At 37.5% G+C, this 26,082-nt stretch overlaps 1 long non-coding RNA gene across 1 annotated transcript in view; it reads left to right on the forward strand.

Annotated features, from left to right (window-relative positions):
* Window positions 1-25,984, forward strand: part of LOC134484377 (uncharacterized) — an 84,317-nt gene extending 58,333 nt beyond the window's left edge. The window contains exon 3 of the long non-coding RNA XR_010061789.1: window positions 25,890-25,984. This is a non-coding gene — a long non-coding RNA (uncharacterized LOC134484377). The remainder of the gene's footprint in view (window positions 1-25,889) is intronic.
* The last annotated feature ends 98 nt before the right edge of the window (window positions 25,985-26,082 follow it).

A 26,082-nucleotide genomic window follows, 5' to 3' on the forward strand; every position in this document is an offset into this window, starting at 1 on the left:
AAAAATCTCTGGTATCGTGGAGAGCCCTAGCTTCATCTGTGATGTCACAAGTGTTGTCATGTCAGCCACTGCCTCTCAGATATTCCTTCCATATTTCTATGGTTTACTAATTGGCCTCTAATTCAGAGTAAAGAGCCATTTGGAAGGGAGGACAAATAGGATGAAGAGATCAGAGATGGGGAGAAGGAAGATGGCCTTCTGTCATGGTATAATAGAAAAGAAGAAATATGTGTTTCTTGGGAAAACACCCTGGTAGGATGGCTTTAGTTCTTTTTTTCTCTAGGTTAACCGAGCTCTTGGAGTAGTTGCTGAACATCCTAAAGACCTTTGGGCAGATGGAAAAGTTTCTTTTTAGATTTTGATGTTCCTGGGGATTTTTTGGCTGATGGTAAATGTTTCCCAGGAAAAATGCTAGAACCAGATTGTTTTTTAGATGCTTTAGAAGACAAGGAATTTTTCTGATATACTTTGGTTAATGGCACAATGTCTAATTGATTTTTTTTTCAGTGTGGGCTTTCCCTCAGACCGTTGGATATATAAAAAAGTTTTTGTATTTTTGAAATCTAATTTCCACAATGACAAATTACTTTGAGGATGTAGAACACTTTCTGGAGCCCTCGAGAGTGGTGAAGAAATTCCCTGAAACTCTAGGGCAGACAGTGAACATACCTTTTTGGTTGGAGGAGGAATTACGAGAGCATCTTGGGAAAATATGGAATGTCCAGCATACTCTTGTAAGGATTGGAAACTTTCCAAAATTATTTCATCATTTTTGGAAAATTTCAAGGCCCTTTGGATAGATTGAGAAGGTGTGGGACCAAACTGAGGAGTAGTTGTAGCTTTTGGTGTATCTTTGAGAACAGAAGATGGCACAAGTTCCCTTTTAGCAGAAGGGAGAAAGTTGAAACTGTCTTCCTTAGAGGAGAAATTTCTCAAGACTCCTTCAGTAGGATCAAATCTTAACCCTTTGTTTCTAGAAACTGGAGGCCTGTGATCGACTTTGGTAGAGGGAGATAGTCTACTATTTCTTCCCAGAGTGGACATGTGAAATAAATCTACTTGGGTAGATGGGCATAGTTGCAAAGCATGGTGTTTAGATGCAGTAGATCATAAGACATCCTTCTCAGATGAGGAAGGTCTTAATGTGCTGTGTATATGTGTAGAAATCCTGACTGTGATGTCAGAATGGGGGTTAGGTATTAGAGCTACTTCTGAAGATGTGACTTCTCCTAAAGCATCATGGACATATGTGAGATGTCTTAGAGCTTCATGCAGCAGATAAGGATGTTTCTAGATATTGTTGTGTAATTGAGGAAGTTCCATGAAAAATTTCTTCACTGGAGAAGAGGAAACAGACTTTTGTATAGAAGTGTCAGGATCCCTAGGCTTCTTGATAGACAAAACAGGTTCCAAGGAACCTTCAGAAGATTAGGTAAAATCCAGAGCCTTTTGGGTATTTGGCAGATGTTCTGAGTCTGCTTGTGGGTATAAAGAAGGACTGACAACCCTTTGTGCACATTTGGAAGAGTGTGAAACATCTTCTTTAGTTGGGGAAGATGGCTGATCTTGAGGAGATAAGGAAGTTCCTATAGCCTACTGTGAAATTTGCGGAGGTTGTATGCATTCTTTTGCACAAATGGAATCCAAGGATTCCATTTCTTCAGATGTCGAGGATCCTACAGACACTGGTGTTTGCTTACCATGTTTCCCGACTCTCGTTCACATATGGTTGGATCCGTAACCTTCTCTTCAGATGGAATATGTCCTAGAACATCTTTTGTACATGTGTCACAACCACAAGCCATTTCTAAAGATGTGACTGTGGGTAGAATTCCTTTTGTAGATGTTTCTTGTCCCACAGTCTCTTTATAAGATAGCGTATTACTCAGGGAATACTGGTCAACTTTGGGAAATTCTAGCATCTCTGATGTATATGTGGAACATTTTGGAGCCTCTCCTTTCAGGAAAGAATGACTCCAGTCCACTGAGGAGGTAGGGAATTGTTTATCTTCTCTCTACATTGTATAAATATGGAGTCTGCATGGTTCATTGACTGTGTTTTGTGATAAACTTGACTCTTTTGGCCCTTATGACAAGTCGGGAGGATCCTTTTTGGTGGTAGAGGATATGTGAATAAATCCCTGTTTTATAGGGACATTAGAAATACTGGGTGAGATGTTGAGGGTGCTAAATCACATTTTTTATGTGCAGAAGGAAGAAGAGTCCCTTGAGTGAACTCAGAATTTTGTTCCACATCTTGAGTGGGTGTGGAACTCTCAAGAGCCCCTTCTGAAACTGGCAATGGTCCTTGATCTAATGGTGTACATGCAGAAAGTTTTGTCTCTGCTTGGTCTTGTACGTGTCTTATGAGGTTCACGTGGGGATTTGTGACTGTATTTTGTACCCCTTGGACCATAAGTGATGAATTAAGCCCAATTTTATTATTGGAGGACTCTGAAGCTCCTCTTGGTTTAATAGGGAAGCTCTGAATTCCCCTTAGTCAGCAGAATCAGGTTTCAAACTCATTATACCCGAAGCAGATTGCAGAAGGGACTTTGGTGGAGATGGAGGACATCTTTGACTATCTTTGTGAATGGACATAACTCTCTGCCCTGCTTTGACAGCTGGCAAAGGTAGTAAAGTCTCATATGGAGAGGGGGCAGGACTTAATCCTTTTGTAGAACATGAGAAATCACTGAGATTACCTTTAAGACAAGAACTTTTGCAGCCCTCTTTGTCTGATGGGGCCTGTTTTACATCCCCTTGACCAGAGAGGTCTTCTCCAACACACTTTGGAGTAGAATTGGAAAGACTGGAGAACTGTAGGATAGGGAATTAACATTTGAAACAGCTTTGGAAACTCTGTGGGACAGAGAGCTGATCACCTAGAAGAGTGGGCAATACTGAGACCATAGGGAAGGAAAGATTGCCACTTCTGACCACCGGTGCACACATCCCTAGCCGAAGAGGAAACTGCAGAGTGCCTCTGGACACATGAATATAGGAGTAGCCAAGCTGCAGGAGCCCTGCAGTCCAAACTGCACCTGGATCTGAACTGGTCCAAACCGCATCCTACACCCAAATTTCTTCTGGGGTGGGGAATACATAGACCATCAGAGGGGCAGAAACCCCTGAGAACTCTGTTCACATTCCTGACTTAAGAAAAAGAAAACAAACACCTAGCTCCATCTCGGCCTCCTGTGCATAGGGACCTAGGAGCAGTAGGGGCAGAACATTTCTGGTTGCAGCTCTCATAGAGAGCTGAAAGTCAGCCCGAGGAGCGTCTTCAGGACTGAGACCAGAGGTGAATCAAAATTTTCTGCTCTAAGTGACCTGATTGGTGGACTCAGGACACGAAAAAACAGAACTCCTCTGGGAGAAGGCACTTCCAGTTTCTAGCTGGCTCCTGAGCTTTACTACTCCTGACCTAGAGCTCCCTGCTCCCAGATGCTTTGGGAGAGTGAGCTGATAACCCAGGGGTGTGGGCAATAATGAGCCTACAAGGCACAGAGACTGCCACTTCTGCCCTCCATTTCCCACATCTCTGGCCCAAGACAAAAGAGCAGTGCCTCTGGACACAGGAATATAAGAGGAGTAAAACTGCAGGAGTATCATGTGCCAGACTGTGCCTGGATCTGAAAGAAACTGGTCAAACAACTCCCTGCCCCCAAATCCTGAGGGTAGGGAACTAGACCTTCAGTAAAGCAGACACTCCTGGGAAAACAGAGGAGTCTACACTCTGCCAAGTTCCTGACTCAAGAGGAAAACACCTTGTTCCTTCTATGCCACCTCACCAAACAGAAGGTCCTAGGAGAAATATGGGAAGTTCCTTCTGCTTCCTGCCCACAAGGACAGCTTAAAGCCAGTGGAGAGGAGTAACTGCACACATGAGAGCAGAATACTCTGTTCCCATAACAGGGTAAAAATAAAAAGAAAAAAAAACAATAAAGCAGGAAGTCAAGCCACTGTCAGAAAGAGCAAGACAAGCTAAATTCAGGAGCAACCTGATGATGGCTAGAGGGAAGCACAGGAAATCAAACAACATAAATCAAGACTACTTGGGTTCATCAGAGCCCAAATCTCCCACCAAAGCAAAAACTGGATATCTAAAGACACCAGAAAAGAAAGATCTAGATTTAAGTTCACATTTTATCATGACGATGGAGGATGTTAAGAAGGCCATAAATAACTCCCTTAAGAAAATACAGGGCAATAGAAAATACAGAAGTAAACACGTAGAATCCCATAGAGAGGGAACAAAAAGGTACCTTAAAGAACTACTGAAAAAACAACAAAACAGGAAAAGGAAATGAACAAAACCATCCAGTATTTAAAAATGGAAATAGAAACAATAAAGTAAGCACAAAGGAAGACAACCCTGGAGATGGAAAACCTAGGAAAGAGACCAGGAGTCATAGATGTGAGCGTCACCAACAGGATAAAAGATATGGAAGATATAATCTAAGGAGCAGAAGATTCCTCAGAAAACATTGACACAACTGTCAAAGATAATGTAAAACAGAAAAATCTCCTAGCCCAAAACATACAGGAAATCAAGGACACAATAAGAAAATCAAACATAATAATAACAGGTATAGAAGAGAGTGAAGACCGCCAACATCAAGGGACAGTAATAGCTTCAACAAATTTATAGAATAAAACTTCCCTAATCTGAAGAAAGAGATGTCCATAAACATACACAAAGCCTACATAACTCCAAATAGATTGGACCAGAAAAGGAAATCCTCCCATCACATAATAGTCAAATCACCAAATGCACAAAACAAAAAAAAAATTAAAAGCAGTAAGGGAAAGGTTAAATGACATATAATGTCAAACCTATCAGAATTACACCATAATTCTCACCATAGACTTTGAACGCCAGAAGATCCTGGACAGATGGCATACAGACAATAAGAGAACACAAACGCCACCCAAGGCTACTGTATCCAGCAAAACTGTCAATTAACATAGATGGAGAAACCAAGATATTCCATGACAAAACCAAACTTACACAATATCTTTCTACATATCCAGTAATACAAAGGACTCTAAGTGGCAAACCCCAATACAAGGAGGCAAGTAAAATCATAGATAAAGCAAGAAATTATTCTTTTCACAACAAAATAAACAGAAGCACACAAACGTAAACTAACGTCCAATTATGAAAATAAGAGAAAGTGATCATCACTATTCCTTAATATCCATCAACTTCAATGGACTCAATTCCCTACTAAAAAGACACAGATTGACAAACTGAATATGTAATGAGGACCCATCGTTTTGCAATACAGGAAACACACCAGAGATAATGACAGACACTAACTCAGAGTAAAAGACTGGAAAACAACTTTCCAAGCAAATGGTCTGAAGATCTAATATCATATAAAATCGACTTTCAACCAAAAGTCATAAAAATCCATAAGGAAGTACACTACATATTCATCAAAGGAAAAATACACCAAAATGAACTCGAAATCCTAAAAATCTATGCCGCAAATACAAGGACCCCTACATACATAAGAGAAACCTTATTAAAGCTCTAAGAAAGTATTGCATTGCAAACAATAATATTAGGAAATTTCAATATCCCATTCTCATCACTGGACAGATCACAGAAACAGAAATTAAACAGAGACATAGACAGACTAACAGAAGTTATAAACAAAATGGACTTAACAGATATTTTAGAACATACTATCATAAATAGAATATCATAAAACAAAAGGATATAACTTCTTCTCACCACTTCTTGGCACTTTCTCCAAAATTGATCATATAATCAATCAAAAACCAGGTCTCAAAGTATACAGATAGATAGAAATAATCCAATTCATCCTATCAGACCACAATGAGCTAAGATTGTTCTTCAATAACAATTAGGAAAGAACACCCACATATACATGGAAGTTGAACAATGCTCTACTCAATGATAACTTGGTCAAGGAAGAAATGAAGAAAGAAATTAAAGACTTCTTAGAATTTCATGAAAATTAACGTTCAATATACCCAAACTTTTGGGACAAATGAAAGCTGTGCTAAAAGGAAAAATATCTCTGAGTGCCTGCATAAAGACAGGAGAGAGCATACATCAGGAACTTGACAGCACACCTAAAACTCTAGATGAAAAAGAAGTAAATATGTACAGGAGTAGTAGAAGTCAGGAGATAATCAAACTCAGAGCTGAAATCAACCAAGTAGAAAAAAGGGGACCATACAAAGAATGAACAGAACCAAAAGCTGGTTCTTTTAAAAAATCAACAGGATACATTAACCCATAGCCAGACAAACCTGAAGGCCCACAGTGTGTGTCCAAATTAACAAAATAAGAAATGAAAAGGGAGACATAACAGCAGAATCAGAGCAAATTAAAAAAGTCATCAGATCGTCTTACAAAACACTATATTCAACAAAACTTGTAAATTTGGAGAAAAATGACAATTTTCTAGACAAATGCCAGGTACCAAAGCGATTTAACAGAAAAACAGAAAAAAAAAAACAGAAAAACCGTTTAAACAACCAATAACTGCTAAAAAAAATACAAGCAGTTATTACAAGCCTCTGAACCAAAAAGAGTCCAGGATACGATGGGTTTAGTGCAGAAATCTATCCAAAATTCAAAGAAAATTTCATACTAGTACTCTGCAAACTATTCCACAATATTGAAACAGATGGAGCACAACCTAATTGCTTTTATGAAGCCACAATTTCTCTCATACCTAAAACACACAAAGACCCAACAAAAAAGAGAATTTCAGACCAATTTCCCTTATGAATATCCTTGCAAAAATACCGAGTCCAAAAACATATCAAAACAATCATCCATCATGATCAAGTAGGTTTTATCCCGGGCATGCAGGGATGATGTTGTATATGGAAACAATCAATGTAATCCATTATATAATCACACTCAAATATAAAAACCCAATGATCCTTTCATTATATGCTGATAAAACATTTGGCAAAATTCAATACCCCTTCATAATAAAAGTACTGGAAAGTACATAAACTTAAGGCCCATACCTAAACCTATAAAACAAATACATAGCTAACATTAAACTAAGTGGACAGAAACTTAAAGCAATCACACTGACATCAGGTCCTAGACAAGGCTACCCAGTCTCTCAGAAATTATTCATTATAGTTCTAGACATCTTAGTCAGAGCAAGCAGACACTGAAGGAGGTCAAAGGGATATAGATTGGAAAGGAAGAAGTCAAAATAGCACTGTTTGTAGATGATAAGATAGTATACTTAGTGACCTCAAAAGTACCAGCAAAGAATTGCAAAGCCTGATAAATAATTTCAGCAAAGTTGTCGGATATAATAATAAGTCTGCACATAAGTTAAACAAGCGGAGAAAGAAACTAGGGATATGAAACCCTTCACAATAGCAACAAATAATATAAAATATCTCAGGGTGACTTTATCCAAGCAAGTAAAAAATATAAGCATATGACCAGAACATCAAGTCTCTGAAGAATCTGTAGGAGATTTCAGAAGATGGAAAGATCTCCCATGCTCATGGACTGGCAGGATTAATATAGTAAAAATGGCCTTTATACCAAAAGAGATCTACAGATTTATTCCAATCCACATCAAAATTTCAATCATTTCTTCATGGAGTTAGACAGAACAATTTATAAATTCATCTGGAATAACAAAAAAACACAGAACAATTAAAACTACCATCAACAATAAAAGGACTTCCTTGGGAATCACTATCACTGAACTCAAGCAGTATTCCAGAGCAACAGTGATAAAAACTGTATGGCATTGAGACAGAGGCAGCCAAATAAACTGGTGGAATAGAACTGAAGACCCAGAAATGAACCCATACACCATGGTCACTTAATTTTTGAGAAAGAAGCCAAAACCATCCAATTGAAAATAAGATTGCGTTTTCAGCATATGGTGCTGGTTCAACTGGAAGTCAGCATGTATAAAAAGGCAAATTGATCCATTCTTACTGCCTTGTAGAAACCTTTAGTCCAACTGTATCAAGGACCTCAACATCAAACCAGATACACTAATCTAAGAGAAGAAAATGGGGAAGCATTTCGAACACATGAGCACTGAAGAAATTTTCCTGAAGAAAAAACCATTGACTTATGTGCTAAGATCAAGAATCGACAAAAAGGATCTCATGAAACTGCAAAGCTTCTGTAAAGCAAAGAACACTTGGTTCGGAAAAATGGCAACCAACAGATTGGGAAAAGATCTTTACCAATCCTACAACAGATAGAGAGCTTTTATCCAAGATATACAAAGAACTCATGAAGTTAGACTGCATGAGACAAATAACCCTATTGAAAAATGGGGTTCAGAGCAAAACAAAGAATTCACAGCTGAGGAATGCCGAATAGCTGAGAAACACCTAAGAAATGTCCAACATCTTTAGTCATAGGGGAAAGGCAAATCAAAACAACCCTGAGATTCCACCTAACACCTGTCATAATGACTAAGATGAAAACTCGGGTGATATAAGATGTTGGTGAGGATGTGGTAAAAGAGGAACACTCCTCCATTGTTGGTGGGAGTGCAGACTGGTACAACCATTCTGGAAATCAGTCTGGAGGTTCCTCAGAAAATCAGACATTGAACTACCTGAGGATCCAGCTATACCTCTTTTCGGCATATACAAAAAAGATGCCACAACATATAAAAAAGACATGTTCTCCACTATGTTCATAGCAGCCTTCTTTATAATAGGCAGAAGCAGGAAAGAACCCAGATGCCCTTCAACAGAGGAATGGATACAGAAAATATGGTACATCTACACAATTGAATACTACTCAGCTATCAAAAACAATGACTTTATGAAATTCGTAGGCAAATGGATGGAACTGGAAAATATCATCCTGAGTGAGGTAACCCAATCACAGAAAAACACACATGGTATGCACTCATTGATTAGTGGCTATTAGCCCAAATGCTTGAATTACACTAGATGGACAGAACACATGAAACTCAAGAGAGATGATCAAAATGTGAATGCTTCACTCCTTCTTTAAAAGGAGAACAAGAATGCCCTTGGCAGGGAATAGGGAGGCAAAATTTAGATCAAAGTGAGAAGGAACACCCATTCAGAGCCTGACCCACATGTGGCCCATATGTATACAGCCACCCAAATAGACAAGATAGATGAAGCAAAGAAGTGCATCCAAACAGGATCCGGATGCTGATCTGTCCTGAGAGACACAGCCACAATTCACAAAATTCATATGCAAATGTCAGCAATAAACCACTGAACTGAGAATGGGACCCTTTTTGAAGGGATTGGAGAAAGATGTAGAAGAGAATGAAGGGTTCGAGACGTCATATGAACAACAATGACAAGCAACCAGAGCTTCCAGGGACTAAGCCACTACCCAAAGACTGTACATGGACTGACCCTGGGCTCCATCCTCATAGGTAGCAATTACTATCCTAGTAAGAGCACCAGTGGAAGGGGAAGCCTTTGGTCCTGCTAAGACTGAACCCCCAGTGAAGATGACTGTTGGGGGTGAAGGTGATAATGGGGGAAGGTTTGGTAAGGGAAGACCATATAGAAGGGGAGGGTGAGGCGTTAGGGGGATGTTGGCTCTGAAACTGAGAACGGGAATAATAATCGAAATGTAAATAAGAAATACTCAAGTTAATAAGGATTTAAAAAAAAGATTTAATGCCAGTAATGAAATAGACTTGCTAGCAAGACAGAGCAACCAGGATAAGAGCAACTTCCATGTCATTATATAGGCTTCCTTTAGGAGGAATTGCCAACATTGTAGCTGGATTAAATACCTGGATTCAAGGAGTGTTTTTGTATTTCAAGTATTCAGAATAGAAGTAGATCTTCTCACTTTGAATGAAAGTGCATTACCTCAGAGGTAGGGCCATTATTTTATGGTTTTAGATAATTCCAGCTTTAGTCAAGTAGGCAACCAAAAATAGCCATCAAAAGTCTATTTCTTGTCAACTTAAAATTACATCATATATCCTTATGTTGTGAATAATTTGTAAATGAAAATAATAACCAGCTTATAATGGTGCCTTGATAAAATAGAATGATCCTACATCCAATAGAAATGCAATATATATTTTGCAATATCATAGATATACTGATGTGATATAATCATCAATTCTACAATCTAAAACACGGTACATATTTAGAATCGATGGAAATGTGTTCTACGGCACATTCTTTCAGTATCTCAAATTTGAAACGAATATGAAAACCATTGGTATCGTCTTAATTGGTATTATATTGCATGATGAAGAAATTGATGAAAGAAAACACAAAAATCTATAGAAAAACTTTGTTAACAAAATACAAAGGAATTATTGATTTCAATTATTAATCATTTTTCTACAACTGGTTATGGTTATAAAGACAACCATGTGTAAATACCTTCTTCACTACCCTGTCTTATTTGCTTCACCCATAAGAAGCACCTCATTAGATAACAATCTACATTCCTGATGGATTTGCACCCTTTGTCATTCCGCATGGGTTTAGCTATTTTCTTTGTACATTGAGTATGTGGGCAAATATTTCTCCATCTTTTCCCACATGCATCTGTCTCTGGTTTCTACCTCTTGTCCTGAAAAGTTTTGTGGGAGAGCACACAACTCTCTTCTAGAAAATGAGAGTCAAAATGACCTAGCTGACTGCATATTCTTTACTCTTATTAAACTGCATTCTTGTTTTCCCTTGCATCAGTCAAACAGGATGTGTTTTTTTTCTTGTATACATTGTCTTTACAATGAAATCTGGTAATTTGCAATTAGAGTTAGTCTATTGAAAATGTTTCTCTCCAAGCCTTGGTCATATTGAATGGTCTTTCAATTTTTACCCTATAATATTGTTAAGCCACAGCATCATCTATTTGAAATCCTAACCAGTTTGAGCAACTTATACATTTCATCATGGACTGTGACCCTGATGTGTGGAGATTTCTTCCAAGAGTGCAACCTGAGTCATTCAACTGGGATCCAAACAAAGAAACTCAACTCAGCGGTTGAGGCCCCTGTGATACCCTGGTCTAAATTTCCTACAGAAATTGTGAGCTAATTACTCACTTCCAGAAGCAATACTGGGTATAGGATATCCTTGGACTTGAACTTTGAAGAAGGAGATAGAAATTGTTCAATTGGCACAGAGCTATATACAGACCAACAGTTAGGGTAACATCATTTCTTAGAACGATTTGTGTTATGTATAACCTACTTAGTCATAAAGGAAATGCAAATCAAAACAACCCTGAGTTTCCACCTCACATCAGTCAGAATTGCTAAGATCAAAAACTCAGGTGACAGCAGATGCTGGCAAGGATATGGTGAAAGAGAAACACTCCTCCATTGTTGTTGGGATTGCAAACTGGTACAACCTCCCTGAAAATCAGTCCTGAGTTTCCTCAAAAATTGGTCATTGCAGTTGCTGAAGACCCAGCTATACCTCCCCTGAGCTTATACCCAAAAGATGCTCCAACATACAACAAAGACACATGTTACACTATGTTCATAGCAGCCTTATTCATAATATCCAGAAGCTGGAATTAACCCAGATGTCCTTCATCAGAAGAATGGATACAGAAAATGGCCTATATTTACACAATGGATTAGTACTCATTTATCAAAATAATGAGTTCATGAAATTCATAGGCAAATGGATGAACCTAAAAAAATATCATCCTGAGGGTGGTTACCCAATAACAGAAAAACAAAGTATGCACTCATTTTTAATTGGATATCAGTGCAAATGCTCAAGTTACCTATGATCCAATGCACAGACCACATGATACTCAAGAAGGAGGACCAAAATGCAGATTATTCACTCCTCCCTTAAAAGGGTAAATAAAATATCCATAAGAGGGGTAGGGAGAGATTGTTCATAGGAGACTGAAGGAATGGCCATTCAGAGTCTGCTGGACATGTGTCACACACCCAACCACACACACACACACACACACACACACACACACACACACATATGCAACAAAACTATTTTGGATAAAATAGGCTTTCAGAGATTATCATTTGAAGTAGGTACACAATATTTACACAGGGACCTAAGAGAATTCAGCTGAAGGACATTATTGTTTTCTGGCTGTGCTGAGAGCTGAAAACCAGTTGGTAAGGGTGCCTACACACTTGAAAGCAGAGATAAGACCAACTTTTATGCTCCAAGTTACCTGTCATTTGGACTCAAAGACACAATGAGAAGATCAAATGTTACAATTAGAAGTATAAAAGAGAGTGAAGACTCCCAACTTAAAGGGCCAGTAAATATCTTCAAAAAATTATCGCAGAAATCTTCCCCAACCTAAAGACAGAGATGCCGAAAAACATGCCAGAAGCCAACAGAGCTGTAAATAGATTTTACCAGAAAAGAAATTCCTCACATCACATGATAGTCAAAACACCAAATGCACAAAATAAAGAAAGAAGTTTAAAGGCAATAAGGGACAAAGTCAAGTAACATATAAAGTCAGACCTATGAGAATTACACAAGGTTTCTCACCAGATACTATGAAAGTCAGAAGATCCTGGAATACTCTAGACCATAAAAGAACACAAAAGCCATTCCAGTCTACTATAGCCAGGAAAATTCCCAATTAACACATATGGAATTACGAAGATATTCCATGACAGAACGAAATTTATACAGTATCTTTCTACAAATCCAGCCCAACGAAAGATAATAGGTAGAAAACTCTAACACAAGGAGGGAAACTACATCCTAGAAAAAGCAACAAACTAATCTTGCAATGAAACCAAAAGAAAAGAGACACACAAACATGACTCTTCCTCTAACAACAAAAATGACAGAAGCAACAATCACTATTCCTTAATATCTTTTAACAAAATGGAGTGAATTCCCCAATAGAAAGACATAGACTAAATGAATGGATACATAAAGAGGACCCAGTATTTTGTTGAATGTAGAAAACACAACTCAGAGACAAAGACAGACACTACCTGAGAGTATTAGGCTAGAAAACAAATTTTGAAGCAAATGGTCTGATAGAAGGAAGCTGGATTTGCCATTCTACTATGGAATATAATCGACTATCAACCAAAAGTTTTCGAAACAGGTGAGGAAGGAAATTTCATATTTATCAAAAGATTATCCCACCAATAGTAACTGTCAATCCTAAATATGTATGCTCCATATACATGGGCACCTCCATTCCTAAAAGATACCTTACTAAAGCTCAAAGCACCCATTTGCTCCTCACATAATAATAGTGGGAGATTTCAACACCACAATCTCATCAATGGACTGATCATGGAAACAAAAATTAAACCAAGATCTAGACAAACTAACAGAAGTTGTGAACAAAATGGACATTACAGATATTTATAGAATATTTAATCCTAAAACAAAATAATATATTCTTCCCAGCATCTCATAGTATTTTCTCCAAAATTGATCATATATCAAGTCACAAAACAGGACTCAACAGATTGAAGAAGACTGAAGTAAGTCCATGCATCCTATCAAACCGTGACAAACTAAGGCTGGTCTTAAATATCCACAAAAACATCAGTGAGCCCACACATAACTGTAACTTGAACAGTGCTCTACTCAAAGATAACTTGTCAAGCAAGAAATAAAGAAAGATTAAAGACTTTTAAGAATTTAATACAAGTGATGGCACAACATACATATGCTGTACTCAACAATAAAAGAACTTCTGGGGGAATCACCATTCCTTACCTCAAGCAGTATTACAGGGCAATAGTGATTAAAAAGCAAAGAACAATGACAAAAAAGTTGTATTTGTACAGATTCCTGGGAATGTTGATAAGTGGAATAGAATTGAAGACACCAACACAAACACACACATAAATGGTCACTTGATATTTAATAAAGAGGCTAAAACCATCCAATGAAAAACGATAGGATTTTCAACAAGTGGAGGGCAGCATGTAGAAGTATGCAAATCGATTCATTTTTATTGCCCTATACAAAGCTTAAGTATGAGTGGATCAAAGACCTCTACATCAAACCCAATAAACTGAAACTTATAGAAGAAAAAGTAGAGAAGAGTCTTGATCACATGGGCACTGGGAAAATTTTCCTGAACCAAACACCACTGGTTTGTACTGTAAGATCAAGAATCAGAAACGAGACTTCATAAAACTACAAAGCTTCTGTAAGTCAAAGGACACTGTTATTAGGACAAAACAGCAACCAAATGATTGGGAAAAGATCTTTTTCAATCCTACACCTGATACAGAGCTAATATCGAAAATATACAAAGAACTCAAGAAGTTAGACACCAGAGAGCCATACAATCCTATGAAAAATGGGGTACAGAGCTAAACAGAGAATTCTCAACTAAGGAATAACAAATAGCTGAGAAGTATGTCAAGAAATGCTCAACATCCTTAGTCATCAAGGAAATAAAAATAAAAACACTCCTGAGGTTCCACCTCACACCAGTCAGAATGGCTAAGATCAAAAACTCAGGTGACAACAGATGTTGGTGAGGTTATGGAGAAAGAAAAACACTGTTCCATTATTGGAGGGATTGCAAACCTGTACGATAACTCTGGAAATCATTCTGAAGTTTCCTGGGAAAATTGGATAATGCCCTAACTGAGGACCCAGCTCTACCTGTACTCTGCATAGACCCAAAAGATGGTGCAACATTCAACAAAGACTCATGCTCCACTATGCTCATAGCAGTATTATTTATAGTAGCCAGGAACTGGAAAGAATCCAGATGGTCTTCAACTGACGAATGGATACATAAAATGTGATACATCTGTACAATGTTCTACTATTCCGCATTAAAAACAATGAATTCATGAAACTCATAGGCAAATGGATTGACCTAGAAAGCGTCACCCTGAGTGAGGTAACCCAATCACAGAAAAGGTCACATAGTATGCAATCTCTGATAAGTGGATTTTAGCCCAAAAGTTCGAATTCCTCAAGATATAATCCACAGACCACATGATGTTCAAGAAGAATAAACAAAGTATGGAAGCTTCACTCCTTCTTAAAAGGGGGAACAAAAAACATTCACAGGAGGGTATGTGGAGGCATAGGTAGAAGCAGAGACTGAAGGATTTCATTGCCCACCTGTGGCCCATATACATTTATACAGTCACCAAATTATATAAGATTGTTGAAGTTAAGAAGTGCATGCTGACTGGAACTGGATATAGCTGTCTCCTGAGAGACACAGCCAGAACAGGTCAAATTCATATTTGAATGCTAGCAGCAAAACATTAATCTGACATTGGAACACCTGTTGGAGGAATTACAGAAGCGATTGAAAGACCTGAAGGGGCTTGCAGCCTCATAGGACAGCAATGCCCAACAACGATAGGTCCCAGGGAGTAAAGCATCACCCAAAGTATATACAAGGATTGACTCATGGCTGTAGATGTATATGTAGCACAGGATGGCCTTTTTGGGCACAAAGGGGAAGAAAAACTCTTAGTCCTTCCAAATTTGGACTCCCAGTGTAAGGAAGGTCAGAAAGACTAGACGGGTGGATGATGTGGATGGGAACTCCATTATCGAAGAAGGGGAGGGAGAGCAGATAGATGTCTTATGAGTAGGAAACCAAGAAAGGGTATATTTGAAATTTAAATTAAAAAATCAAATAAATGAAAAGAGGATACTCAGATTCCTTTGAATAGGTGGAAGCATATCTAATTTCCTTGTGTGCAGGAGAGGAATTGTTGCTGTCCCTCTAGGAAAATGTAATAGATTTTTGATGTTCTAAAGTAGAAGGGTGAAAAAGGATCTCCCCTAGACTGTATGGAATGTGCATAGCTTCTCTTCCTCTTATGTCTGGAGCACTACTGAGCAGAAGTTGAAGGTTGATTGATACCTTGAAAATTATAGAACATTCCAGCCAAACACTACTTCAGCAACTCCAAACTGGAAATCACAGTAAAGAATACACATTTGAATGTCCATGGTAGGCAGTCAACAGTCTTAGAAGTCTTGTACAAGGCTCTAATGGAGTAGTGTTGGGTTCAGTGTCTTATTCAAATATATATCCATCTACACATTCCTCTGCATGTGAAATGACATCTCTGTGTAAGGGAACACAATGAAGACAGTAGTCGGATTTATGCTTGCTTTTAGACTCTTGTTTGAGAACTCAGTCCAGATTTCTCTGAGATCTCTTCGGTCAGAACAGTGTTTCCCAGGACAATAAACTTAGAAATTTAAGAGAGGAAATACATTTGGCATATGGGGAATCTGTGGTAATTCCTTGGCCTCCTGGAGTCTTCTTAATTGTATAAGGCTAAATCTTACTGGGTAAGATGGTGGAGGTAGGGAACTTGAACAGAAGTAGGACTGTTGTGTCAGTCCTCAAAAAGGTAATATGCAAGACTTCATGGGAAAAATTTGTTATTGCACCGTGGACATCACCGGGATTTCTGAGAAAATGTGCAAAGGAGATATTCTATACCTGTTTGTTAGAACTGTAAAATCTCTGTAAAATTATTTTAAAATAATAAGAAAGACCATTTCATGCTGGAGAAAATGTAAGTACCTCGTGGAGCAGAGGAAGATCCAGTATTGCTTGATCTGCTTCCTATTCTTTTTCAGTATTTAGAATGTCCATATATTTTCATGCCATTTGAAAGTCCAGGTAGTAATTCTTGCATCAGTCCTATAGGTTGCATTTTATTCCAACAGTTGTCTTTGGGCTTTGAAGACTTTTGTCAGACAAGAAAAGATCAAAACCCCTTTCTTCCATGGAGGAATGTCTCAGAATACCTTTAGCAGGAAGAAGTTTGTATGTAGTCCTAGACAGTTGGGATGTAGCAGGCTCACAAAATCAAGAGAAGAAGTGCTGAAGATGGCCAATAGAGAGTGCAGGCATGAGTACCCCTTGGGCAAAAGAAGATATTTCAGGCCAATGTTGTCCTTTGGTGAAAGTGTTCTTGCCCACTATACAGAGAAAAAACTTGAAATACTTTGAGTAGTTGTGGAGTGTTGATACTCCCATAGGGAAAAGGAGAGACACTGAATCTCTTCTTTGAAATGATGACATTTACAGACCTCTTGGACAGAAGATGTGAATTTGAGAACAACTGGAGCAAAAGGTATCATTCTGATGTCCTTCCTAGAGGATGTTTTGAATATGAGACACAGTTAAGTGTAAATTTTGTGCCATCTTTCACCAAAAGTAGAATAGTTCAGAATCATTCTTTGTCAAATAGGTTAGCTACTGAGGACCTTTTTGACTAGAAGTGGAGTTTTAGACCTGGGTGCCAGAGATGATCTCAGGAACTGTCAGTCTTATAAGACAGATAGCAGACACTTATATACAGAATATACATTTGATATGTAGTGGACATAAATTGGTGATTTAAAGTAATGATGTTTAAGAGTAGAATATTAAAGAAGATGTAGAAACTGCTTAAAGTGACAAACCTATTTTAGGATAAGGGAGTTTTCAAGCCTAAATTGAGCAGGAAAGCTAGGGCTACTTTACATATTCACATCTTCAGTTACACCATGGTAGGCTCTAACCGGGGTCCAAGCATTAGTATTATTCAGCAGTCATGATTTTCAGTCTCTAAGTCCTCTTGAAGCTAATCATCAACGACATGGGTATAAGCATGAAGGATGGTATATAGGAGAGATAATGAAAGTTTCACGATTTGCTAACACAGATCATAATTAGGTGAAGTACCTTTGGCCAAACCTATATTTATTTAGTGGCCATTATTAGATGAACATGATCTAAAGCTCCCTATTAGAGGGTTATACTTGAACTAAAGCTCCCTATTAGAAGGTTGAGTATGCTCTAAGGACTCTTTAATCTTGGTCCTCTTGGGCAAAAAAAAAAAATATGAGATCTCAATAGTAAACTCCAGTCCTTCTTATAACAGATCTTATACAGAAGGGGATGGTGTAAAGTATTATTTGTCAAAAAATAAAGACCTGAAGGCCACCAATCAAAGTGAAGTGCTGATTCCCCTTCATCTAAAGGGGATGGTGTTGAGATGGCTAGGAAATAGGTGCAGTTTTAGTAACCTGTGTTCATAACTGCAACTTATGGAGTCATCCTGAACTGCTTTGCTAAACAAGAAAGTGCCTGGCCATTTTTAACCAATTACCAAGATCTAGTCACCTAACTGTGAAGAAGGAAAAATTCTAGCTCACCTTTGGTGGTGGGAAAACAGTATGGTATTGCTTAATTTTCTTCCGATTATTCTTTCCAGTTTCCATTAGCATGCTCTTCCATCAGGGTAAGTGATTATCTGAACTCTGATGCTCCATCGATACATATATATATATATATGTATATATATATCATATGTGTATAAATAAGATGTGTAAATGTATACATATGATGTATATATATTATGTATAATGTGTGTGTATATATATATATGTGTGTGTGTGTGTGTGTGATGTATATATGTGCATATGATATATATATAAGTGTACATGTGTACACATCCATAAATGAGAGATGGAAAAATTGCATTTCTGACAACCATCTGTAGTAAGATTGCATATATGTTAATTTTAGCTTTCTATACTCTGCCCTCTGATCTACAACAAGTATCTTATGATGTCCCACTGCGAAATCGCAATCAGGATTGCCTGGTAATCTTGGTCAAGATTGGCACTTAAGTAAAATGAGTTTAAATCAGGTATAAGATGTCCTTGTAATTAAGTGATGCTCTTGGGACTTCCAGAGCTAGAGGCTACAACTGAAACTCCTCACAAGTATAGATGGAATCAATGAGACTTGCCCTTAGGAGCCAAACCTGACATATCTCGTGAGCATCATTCCATAGCATATACACCCTTGGCCATGAACTGACTGCCTATAGTTTTTGTGGTTGAAGGTCCCATTTTGTACTACATTGAACTACATGTTATTGAATCTGATTCTGGCTTCTACAGAGGTATGCCATGAGACCATGGGGCCTCTTTAGTCAGAAGTGAAGTGACTTCTGCCCACTTTCAAATAATCAAAATTTGGGGTTCTTTCCTTTATATGAGTACTTGAGAAGACATAAGGCAACCAGGGAATGAGTAGAGTAGGCTCAGTTGTAGGAGGGAGGTCTGACATTCTGTTCAATGACTTAGGTAACTGAGGGAAAAAGGAAGATCTCGACGCCTTTAAGAAAGAGAAAACTTTGAGATCTGATTGTGCAATGGTATGTGTTAGAAAACCCTTGGAGTTGGGGTTGGTAGCATGAAACATCCTGTGACACATGGATGTCATTGTAACCTGATTTGGTGAAGGATTTTCTCCAACAATGCCCTTCAATTTCTATACTTCTTTAGTTGGTAGAAATTTTACATCTTGTATTAAATCTGGGGAAGTTTAGGTAACAACCCAAGCCTTTTTTAAACAGCTTGGATGACTGTCTCTGGATCTGTTGCTCATTTAGTTTGTCTTAATATGTCCATATATGGGTAGCAACAAAGGGTGCTCTTGATTTCTAGTGATTGGCTTGATTGGAATCAATCAATGATTCTATATATAGGATCTGGGACCTCAAACCCGATGGAAGAACATATTTCCCTATCCACAATGGTAAAAGGTAAAAGCCTTGATTCTCTATTATTTAGAGTATATCCATGTGAGGTAATTCAAAGTCATGAGGGACTGCTTTAGAATACAAGCTTTGGCACACTATTATTTGAAAAAGCATGTCTCATGTCACCTTGTGAATAAAGCAATGTATGAGTTTCATTTGGTCAAAGGCAGTGTACACCATCAAGAGGTGAGCAAGATCCAAGGCCACACTGATGGGGAAGGAGTCACATCATCATTCAGGGTAGTTCTCAGGGCCTCTTCAAAGAGGAATGAGTCTAGGATGTATCTCAGAACAGGAGATTTCTGAGAACAGATTTACAGAATGGGAAGTTCTGAGAAGATCTTTAGCTAAAGTGAAATCCTGAATGTATTGGTTCACAATGTGGAGGACCCTAGTCATATTTTGAAGAAAAGAATTATCAACTTCACCCATGGTCAGCAGGGGAAGGTTATCGGCTACACTGGACCTTGGAGGAATGTTCTGACTCTGTTTCAGTAACTTCTAAGTATGTTCCCTATATGTATACATATATATCTTTTAGTCCAGGCAATGGTCACAACAAAAGTATAAGTGGTTCAGGAAGCGGTGATGTTTCTTCAAGGATGTGTTCAGCTGCAAACATATGTGAATAAAATATAGGAATATTTTGATGACCTACTTTAAGGCACATGGTATAAGAGTCAATTTAGCTTTGTGTCTTCTGAACTAGGATTTAGAAGCAGAGAAATATAAGATACCATTGTTTGCATATGTGTTGTATGAATACATTGAATAAAGAGGTTAGTTTTAAGCAAACTTTCTTTAGAGGGGTGTTGAGTGGCATGGGCCGAAGGGCAGCTCTAGTAATTCTTTAGTTCCACAGGTACTCCAAAATTCACATAGTACACAGGGAGGAGTTCTGAGACAATTGATGTGCACTGAGAATAATTTTTAGAGCCCTTTCAATAGAATTTCATTTCCCTAGCCCCCATTCGCAGAAGCTGAGGGTCTAAAATCGACTTAGTGGATTGAAGTAGACAAATGGCCCACAATCCTACTGGAAAGACAACGAATGCTAGATGGTCTTTCATGTAGGATGCGAGGTATAACACTCCCTAGGTCTGGCAGACCTTTAAGGAGAAAAGACAAAACCACTTGATGGGTATAGGAAAATAAAAGGCCCATGTAAGGCTTCAAACAGGTTTTAAGCCCCTTTATCATAAAGGGTCTAGGGCAATGCTATACTTAGGCGAGTACTGACATGCTCTACAATATAATCAGAAGGAGTAAGTTAACACTGGGTAAAGTGAACCCCATGTAAGAGAGGAAAACTCTAAAGCCCTATTGAAAATGAAGAGAAACTTCTTCAGGCATAGTGTATATAGGTGTCATACACACTTCTGTCAAGAGAAAAGCTTCCTGGTACCTTATACAGTGGATAAAGTTTCCAGCCGTAATCATAAGTTTCAAATTCTCATTCAGAGGTTTATATATTCATAATTTCTGTTAATGCAGGAGAGAAAAGACAGGAACATATTTCTTCTGCCAAAGGCTTTGGATAATTTTTTTTGGCTAGGTTAATTCTTCTGGTTTGTTCAGCTGTTAAGATCTAAGCAGAAATGTTGAAATTATTACATTTCTATTGATTTGTCTTATTGCAGTTTGCAAGGGTTATATACTCTGATTCTAAACTACGACTCTGGGAATTCAACCGGAGTGGAGCAGAGTCATTGGATTATAGAAGGAGTCACTTTTGAAAATATGTTTAATCAGTTAGGGATACAACTACTTTGTTGGAAAGTCAAGGGCCCATTATTCAGAGAGAACATTTTAGGAGGATTGGGAAGAGTGAGAAGGTCACAGAATCCTTCAGGCAAAAGTTTACCTTGGGTACTGGAAGAAGGCAGTCAAGTGCAACTGTTTTCACAGTCCAGAATAACTATGTGTCGGGGTACTCTGAGGCGTGCTGGCCAGAAATTAGGGAATTTGCTCTTACATATTGGGTGGTAATCTCTGGATTTATGTTTTGCACAAGCTGTTCAGAAGCAGGATAATCATCGACAACAAAGATGAAACTGCTCCATTTTATGTGAAAAACCTTAAAGGCAGAACTTAGGTTAGGGCTCAGATTTGCACTGACATGTCTGAGGACATCATGTCCACGTGGTCTTCCATTCCTTCAAACATTTATCTATGCCTGGCCATCCAGGTAAGAAAGGAAACATTAAGACCTCTTAGAAGAATAGAACTGAGATCCTATGGATAGAAGTGGATTCTCGGAAGAAACCATTGTCAGGGGATATTAATTTAAAGTTTCCTTAAGAAAAAAAAACTGTGTGAGATTTCATTTCATTTCCTTCTCTGTATGTTCTTCATCAAAATAATTTGTATTAAGCCCCTTTCAACTTACAGGGTATTGCTAGATTTTCTTATTCAAAGAAAGTAGAATATATTCATCTTACTTTGCAGAATATGTTTTTCAGGGGCTCTTCATTGCATCCCAATTGAAACCCAAGTTTACCTTGAACTGAAGGAGAAACCTGGGAAAAATTAGGAAACATATCTGTGGCACAGTCCATAATATCAGGAACTAGTGTGGGTTTCCTCACCCTAAATTAATATCTAAACCTACTTTGGACAAACTAGAATGATCTGAAGTAACCTTTCCTTCAGGGATAACACATGATGCCTCCTTAATCAAAGAAAGAATGGATGAGTACCACCAAGTAAAGATGAGTTGCTGATGCCCCTGTAGCAGGAGAATTGATTAGAGTATTCATATTCCCCTTGTAGTTGAGAAAAAATTAAATTGCTTACAATAGCTCAGGAGGTCCTAGCATTGCATCATCTTCTAATGATACCGCACAGTCTAGCATATCCACATCTTTAGCTGAATATGCAAGAGCCTGAATATAGATTACATGATTCATGAAAAGTTGAGGTGTCCTAAGCATGATTGCCCCCTAAAAGTATATTCAACCAAAACGAAATGAGCACCAGACTGATGACTTCACAACATATCATGTGACTTTACTCAAGGAAGTAGCATAAGATTCCAGGATTTGCTCCCTCCTTTTGGATTTCAGTGAACCTTCACCAGAGGGATCAATGCTCCTTGGTCCGAGGTAAAATATCCCATGGGCCCCAAGCAGAAGGGATGGTTCTGAGAGACCATTTTGTCAAATGGGTAACTCTAAGGCCTATAAAAAATATCAATGTTTTTGAAAGGAGAAAAGTCTTAATCCGGTTTGATAGTAGGGGACTATCCATGATTACCTTCTTTAAAAAACAATGATCCCATCACTCCAGGCCTCTACATTTTCAGAGAACTCCAGAAAATTCTTATCTCCAAGGACTCCACTACAGACGTGACAGCAATCTGAGGTTTATTCTGAAATCTTGTGTGAAGTCACTGTCTCTAATCCTTTTTTAAACTTACAATTAGCAGCACAGGTATGGGTGTGAGGGATATTTACCTTTCTGGTGAGTATCTTAGATAAGTGGCCTTGTATCCAGGGTGGAACTTTTATTCATTGGCCATGGGACGTCAATCCATTGTTCTTGGAGATTTTTTGGTGGTCAAAGTTGTATTGGCTATGCAATAAGGTTTGAGGAACAAGTTCTGGTCTTTATTAGTTGAATGGTATACCTGAGTCAGCCACGAACAAAGTGAGAATCTTCTATGGATTCTTGTTCACAAGGATTCAGTTTCAGGTACACTACAGCAGAGGCTGACTGTTTGAGACACTCCTCAGTCACAAGGTCAATTCTAGATTTTGTTCCATCAGATAGCTATGTCTCTGACCCCTCCATTGCAGACAGAGGAAGAATAAAGTGTTTCTATTCCAGGGCAGTTGATTTCTAGTGTATGTCATTTCAGGGGCATTTGAGTCCTTTGATGTTTAATGATATCAGAGACAAATGATTGGATTTGTCTATTATTTTTCTTGTTAGATGTCGAATTATGTTTCTGTGGCTACCTACATTATCTTCTTTTGTGTTTTAAAAGTAGATTGTGTTCTTTCTTTTTCTGGGTGTAGTTTCCTGCCTTGTACTGGAATTTTCCACCTTTCATCTTTTGTAGGACTGGATTTGTGGAAAGATATTGTGTAAATTTGCTCTTGTCATGGCATATCTTGGAATCTCCATCTATGGTAGTTGAGAGGTTTTATAGCAGCCTGGGATGACATTTTTGTTCATTTATGATCTGTGTGATATATGCCCAGGACCTGATAGCTTTCATAGTCTATTTTAAGAAGTGTGGAATACTGATTGGTCTCCCTTTTTATGTAACTCAACCTTTTTTCCCTTACTGGTTTTAATATTTTTTCTTTGTTTTGTGTACTTTATATTTTAACTATTATGTGATGGAAGAAATTTATTTTCTGCTCCAAATTTTTGGGAGTTCTCTTTGAATTTTGTACGTGTAAGGTTGTCTCTTTCTTTAGGTTAGGGAAGGTTTCTACTATAATTTTGTTGAAGATATTTACTGACCCTTCAAAGTGGGATTCTTCATTCTCTACGATACCTATTATCCTTAGGTATTATCTTGTCATTTTGTCTGGGATTTTCCGGATGTTTTGGGTTAGGAGTTTTTTGTGTACCAAAAACTGTGGATCAGGTTCAGCTATATGGAATAGATAGAAACAAAAGTATGCTGTAACAGACTACACCTCCATTCGTGGGTTCTGAGCACTGCAGGAAGTTACCTCTGAGAAGAAGAAGTCTCTCCTGTGCTCTTAAGTGAGTCAGCACTCCTGGAAGTCCATCTATTTCCTCATTGGATCTCATTCTTTCATGTCAAATATATTGCCAGATGAGATAATTGCTCAGTGAACACAGTATTGTGTTGAATATGACACAGACTATCTGTGACAAATTAAAATATATAGGCAATGTCAACTAGGTCATTGAATTGTAATATATTGAAGAATTCACATAATTACTACATGTTGGACTAACCAATGAATGGGATGCATATTTATTAAAATGAAGAATAGTATAAAGTTTATTTTTGAAACTTACTGAATCATGTAATAAATAATAAGTCTCCATTACTGTATCAGGTCCATAATAGTGGTATAGATTAGGAATGAATAAAATGTATTATGAACTTTCTTTTATAAAAATTGCATTATAGTTCAAGAAAAAGAAAGAAATGAATCCATAAATCAGTCTGTTACAGTTGATAGTATGCAAGTAGTTGAAGAATCTATTTTAAAAATATGGTCATGGAGATTGTCATAAGGAAGTGACATTTAAGTTAGATTAGATGAAATATAGTTGATCTATATTTTGGGCAAAATCACAGTAAATAGAAGGATGATAAAAGGACAAAGAGCTTGACATTTCCAAAAAGTAAATATGATAGTAGTTTGTATTGACTAAGAGATAGAAGAGCGGTCCAAATAAAGCTGAAGCTTAGGCAATGTCTCATATGGGAATATAGGAACAGTATTAGACATATAATTTTTATTTACTGTAAATGTCTTAGAAATCATTGAACAGTTTTAAATAAGTTTGTTTAACTCACAATGTATATAGAAGGGACTCTGGTTATTTATGTATTATGAGATGATACAGAGAATAATTTTAAGGATGTTTTTGAAGTCTATCTGGAAGTACTGTCAGTGATAATGAAAAAGAGTCATATCAGAGAGCTATGTTGGAAATTGTTGTGTTTGGTAGAAGAATGAGTGTGGTGTGGGCAGGAAGAAAAGAAAGCCAATGTCTTTTTTTGAGCAAAAGAAAAGATGTTGGTGTTATTTACTCTGATGTGGAATATTTCATGATAAGTGGATTTAGGAGAATTATAAAGGAATTTATTTTAGCCCCTTGAAGATGCTTGAAAGAACCTCTAACTCACTAGACATTCCTACTTACTGTTCATTGTTTGGTGATTTAATCCATTACTAAGACCATTATTAGCTGTTATATAACAAAACTCACTTTAATATCTGTATTTTTTAAGTTATAAATGGGAGTACTTATTTAATGAAGAGCAAACCTATGATTATATTACATGCTTATTTAGTATATTCAGACAAATTATTTGCCCATATACTTACTACAAACATTTTGTATTGCAATTATAATTTAATCCAAGTTTATTGGTGCTGACACACTCTTTGATTAGAATTTAATAGCTCATGAATGTGAATTTCACAGAAAGAAGTCATTTTTCAGATTTTGTAAATTTACAAACCCTAGAAGAGTAAAAACATGTGATAAATTCTAGCTCTTCTACTTTTAATCTTTAGTATTTTAGTGTGTTATGATATACATGCAAAAATTCCTAATCCAGATGATTTTAACTATAATATCCAGTACTATTAAACATATCAACAGTATTTTACAAATATGAATAATCTATGCTTTCAGAAAATTTTCATCAAAGGAGCAAGAAATTCTTCATAACTTCAACACAACATGGCCTTTGGGAACAGAATAAAACACAAATAAGGAAAGGCGGAAAATGATTGACACATGCACTGTTCTTGGTTTGAAATTTAACAATCATGCTAGTTATAGGATACAGCTTTGAAATTAGAGTCAATGAGAGTTTGAAAAATAC

The sequence above is a fragment of the Rattus norvegicus genome, chromosome Y (assembly GCF_036323735.1).
Source record: "Rattus norvegicus strain BN/NHsdMcwi chromosome Y, GRCr8, whole genome shotgun sequence".
Taxonomy (NCBI): domain Eukaryota; kingdom Metazoa; phylum Chordata; class Mammalia; order Rodentia; family Muridae; genus Rattus; species Rattus norvegicus.